The following is a 5,408-nucleotide window of genomic DNA, read 5'->3' on the forward strand; positions in this document are numbered from 1 at the left end:
TAGGCAGTTGAGAAATAAAGTGCCCTCTCGACGATATACATTATGGTGAAGAGGCATGGTCGATGATAACAGAGGAGGACCTCCACTCCTTTGGAAATAAAGGAGAAGAAGAAATTTTCGTAAAGATATCTAGTAAAATAAAAAAGTTTTCCATACAAGAACTTGATGCCGAAAGTTCAGTTTAAATGGCAGCTATATGCTGATATCGGCGATTCACACAAAAAACCAGCTTCGTGGTAAGAAAAGAGATATCTCAAAAACTGTGTATACAGACAGGCAGACAGAAAGATGTACAGGCGGACTTGTCTAAATCGTCTCAGTTCGTCACGTTGATTATTTATATATAAACTTATAGGATCACCGGAGTTTCTTTTGGGATGTCTCAAAAATTGTGCAAAATTAATATATCCGGTTCAGAAAATAGAGCTCACAAACCTGCGATGTATATTCTAAAAACTTTTTTCCTTCTTTATGTATCCTCTTCAAATCCCTTCAAAATATCTGCAATTAAAAGTAAAGACTTTGTACCTCTAACTTAACTCAGCCAATGTGGTCATAATTCAAAGACAAATAGTACAATCCTTGACTATCTTTATACCTTAAAACGTGCTGTGCTGGGTGCAACGGCTGTCATTTCAAAAACATAAGTCGTAAGTAATCACATATATGTATGTCGACCCACAGAATTACCAGATGTACATAAATGCACACGTACATACGTATATATGGAGATGATATAATGGCTGGTGATGGTGATGGCTCGTGATGATGATGAATAACAGCGCACACATGAATGCACACAAACGCAATGAAGTATGGATGCAATCGAAATATGTGCCGAATATGAATATGTGGTAAAGAGGGGTAAGGTAAGACCAAAAACAAAGAACATCAATGTTGTTGCATCGATAACAAACAGAGCGGAATATTCAAAGATTTAAACGAAATACGCATAAGTGTATACATTTACAATGGTATGTTTTTATGTGTGCATTCTCTTGCTGGTATATCGTTTTTCTCATTGCTTACTGGTATTTTTTGCCACAACTTTCCTTTTGCATCAAACAGTAATTAAAATTCTGCAGTTAAGAGCAGATATTAACAGTGATAAAACAGAGAAACGAAACCTTGTAGCCTTAAATCCTTGTATGCTGCGGAGTATGCTGCCAATCCGAGCAAGCTCGTTGCGTACTGATTTCTTATCGCAACGATTTTCGAAGAGACCATAAATAATAACAGCTCAGAAAGGGCTCCAGTTATTTGGTATTAATTTGAAAGTTTGAGTATAGTCAAACTCTTCTGCGAATGCCATTTCCAACACTGGAGTTATCTCTATTCTTTTGCTTCGAACAGCTGCAATATAGAATATTTTCAAATCGAGAGGCTTTGCATATATCTCGTACAGCTCATCGTTCCATCGAACGCGATAGTCGCCGTGGCCAACGCGCAAAGGCCCATAAATCTTTCGCAGAACTTTTCTCTCGAAAACTCGCAACTACGACTCATAAGGAGTGGTCATCGAGTCGTGAGCCAAGTCGCGAGTGCGATGATTTTTGTATAATGACAGGAGATATTTCGCCTTCTCCTCGCTTACTGCCTGACCCATTTACTTTGCTTCCTTGTCCAGTCTGGAGAAACAGAACTGTTGAGGCCGATGTTGCGGCATAAAAGCAGCTCCTCTCGCTTCCCTCTTCAACTCTCGATATCTAACCCATCCCGCACGTGTTGTTGTCGATTGTAACGTTGCGAGGTAAGTAGCCTGTTTTCTCTCCGCTGCGACACGGCACTCCTCGTCGTACCATCTTTTTTTTTTTTTTTTTTTTTTTTTTTTTTTTTTTNTTTTTTTTTTTTTTTTTTTTTTTTTTTTTTGCACTTTCCGTAAACCAATGGTTTCGGTTGCAGCTGTACGTAACGTGTTTGAAATCCCGTCCCAAAGTTCCCTTTTACCGAGTTTTTGACGAGTACTCTCAGAGAGCAGGAGTGCAAGCCAAGTAGAAAATCGTTCGGCTGTCGGTTGTGATTGCAGCTTATCGATGTCGAACCTTCATTGTGTTTGTTGACGTGCGCTTTTTGCTGCACAGAGGCGGGTGGGAATCTTGGCTTCAACAAAATAGTAATCTGAGTCGATGTTAGGACCTCGGAGCATACGCACGTCTAGAACACTGTAGACGTGTCTTCCGTCTATCACAACATGATCGATCTGGTTGCTGGGTTTTCGATCCGGAGACAGTCAGGTAACTTAATGTATTTTCTTGCGCTGGAATCTAGTACCACAGATAGCCATATTTCGGACCCCGACAAAGTCGATCAGTTCAACTCATTTGGGATGTTTCGCCGCCAAGCACGATTTTGATATTGTGGCGGGGGCAGCTCTCATAAGTGCGCTCCAAGCACTCATAAAAGTCGTCTTTGGTCACATCGTCCTTCTCATCCGTCGGAGCGTGGGCGCAAATCAGCGATATGTTGAAGAACCTCGCTTTGATGCGGATTGTGGCTAGACGTTCATTCACCGGAGTGAATGATAGTACTCGGTGACGGAGTCTCTCTTCCACCACGAATTCCACACCAAACTTGTTATCCGTGTTCTGCGTGATGTTCTGCACATGGCTCCGTCCTCCACCTTAGAGGTTACTATTCTAAATTCATATGTGTTAGCCTTTTCTACACTGGATATTAACGGTCTCTTTATTTCTTAATTTATGTTTCTCTTTCTCTTACCACTTCTGGAGAGAAGGGCCTCCTGTATTTCTCCAGGGATCCATTACATCAAGTATGCAACATGTTTATATACCGCTGCCTATATTGGTGAAAAACTTATAAGGCGAAATACTTAAACTAAAGCAAAATTTTTTCAGCTCATTCATTTTCTGGTTGAATTGCAATCATCTTATATAGATGAAATCGGTAGCTAATAAAAGCGTTGAGAATACAGAACCAGAAGATAATGATTAACCTTTCTTTAAGACCAATGTACGAAAGTTACGAACTTTAATGTCTGTGAAGATATAGAAATAAAACATCAAGGTCAGTTAGCTTCAGTTAGAATTTAAGCACCTGATGACCATTCTTTTCATGGTATCCTGGGCTAAATATGAGTGTTATGAATTATCATGGCAGCTTGGATTACTGAGCGAATGAGCGTGACAGTGGTGCGATTCTGACCATGTGCAACAACAATTTTCTCAAAAAATACATCAGGAATTGCTTATTTTAACTGACGCTCTCTAAACTAACATGCTAAACTCTGTGTCTTATCACCCTTTCAATATATATGTAACATATGAAGTGTTTCAAGAGCAAGAGCTACTTAAATATTTCTCCTTAAATTCGCAAAGGATGTAAGCTACAAAATTATTTATTTTCCATTTCAAAATTACGGAAACTCGAAATATCTGTACTTTTACTTTTGAATTGCTATATTTCAAATATACTCGCATATGCTTCAAGTTAGCTTTGTGCTCTTGTCTTTCTAACTCTTCGCATAAATTCCACATCTTTAGAGCGCATGCAGACATTGAATTCAAGAGTGCATACATGCTCACACTGAGGCACACACAGACTTTCACACAAACAGATGTTTAACGCGCGTTGTTGCTCATCAGTGTCTATGATTTGCTTTGCAATGTCTATTATGTCTAACGAACAGATTACTCATACGCAGCGTTGGCTCAGAAATTTCTGCAATAACCCGCAATAATATACAACAATGGAAAGGGAGACACAAACAGTGGATATTGGAGAAGTGGTAGTCCATGTAATACCAGGTTCATATCAAATATTTTTGCTTTTTTTATGTTTTCTAGCCTTTTATTAAAAATATTTAAGCCACAATCAGAATAATTTTGTTAGCACATAAATTAAGGTTCCTTTTAAAAATATGTTTCCTTTATTCACACTCGCTTTTACTATCTGGTTCTCTTCTCTAAATACACATAAATATGAATGTTTGAAGGAATGCTTTTGAGTACAAATATTTTCTCAATTTTCCGCATTCATACGAGCAGCGCTCGCAATTCCAACTTTATGTGTATAGTGTAATCATTGTATCGTATATCAAAGTTATGAGCTGGCAAACTGACATTTGGAGCGACTTGTACGACTGTCTGTACATGTATGGCATAAAATGCGAGTTATATCTGAATTTTGTAGCAATGTAGGCGTCCTTTAAAGTGCAGTTAGAGGCACGTGCACAGTTCATATTTATAAACTTTTGAATATTTACACAAACTCGTATATTTAATGTTATTTTGAGAATCTTACTTTCACACTGAGGGAAACTTAATCATTTTCTCAATTATTAATTAGAGTATTTAGATATGGGGTAGCGGTAATATTTAGATATGGAATCTAATGGCAAAAAAAAGATGGTCTCTAAGCCTCTTTTCTATGTTTCTATTGTTGTTTTATTGCTAATAATGTATAAATAAACGGTGTTACTGAAGCAACTAGTCTTTCAAATCAAAACCATTAGTCCACAAAAGTTGTCGAATGACAAGGATGCTCGACATATGGAACAGTTAATATGTAAAAGCCCTAAATTAACCCCTAAAAAGCTTATTCAAGTCATTACGAAGCCATCCAACAAATCTATAGATCTTCATGCAATGCAGAAAACTTTCGCAGTCGCCTTAAAACGTGTAAGTTCTCCACTTGCTGTATGTGATCACAACACACACTCCTAAAGCTTTAGAAAATTCGAGGTGGTAGATATTTCTAATATTTACTACTATGAAAAAAGTAGGACTTTTTATTCACATTTTATGCGAAAAAACATTCGTCGAAATATTTCTATCTGGCTTGGTAATACAACCAGTGATATCTGTGCCAAATGTCACATCAAAATAATCATTAGTGTATAGCATACACCTATCTCTCCGACGTACACAAAGTGCACTCACCGGGTTTTCGATTCGTGATATCATTCAACAAAGAAGTTCCATTAAATTATGTGAGCGGAATCAAATTTCTGGTGCCGAATTGGTGCTTGAGAATCGATGATTAACAGTCAGATACCTTACTGGCATCGTTGGAATATCGGAAGGATCCGTGAAAACCATTTTGAAAGATCATTTCTGCCTAAAAAAGAGAAAGCACGATTGGTTCCATAATCATTCAATTTTTTTCGAAAAACTGCGTTGCTTTAAATTCTGTACAACCATGTTTTTCGGCTACCAGAATGTCATGAAACATATTACCACTGGCGATGAATCTTGTATATATTAGGTTGTCAAAAAGTCTTGCGGTATTTTTATTGAATTTTCAATTGTTCATAAAATATTTTTTGATGACTCATGCCCAGCTCTTGACCGATGCCACGGCTGCTACTATGCCGGTCTCTTTCGACCAATTCAGCGATTTTATCGCAATTTTCGACGACAGGCCTTCCGGAGCGTGGCGCATCTTCGACC

The sequence above is a fragment of the Bactrocera latifrons genome, unplaced genomic scaffold (genome assembly GCF_001853355.1).
Source record: "Bactrocera latifrons isolate USDA-ARS-PBARC rearing strain unplaced genomic scaffold, ASM185335v1 scaffold_13, whole genome shotgun sequence".
Lineage (NCBI taxonomy): Eukaryota > Metazoa > Arthropoda > Insecta > Diptera > Tephritidae > Bactrocera > Bactrocera latifrons.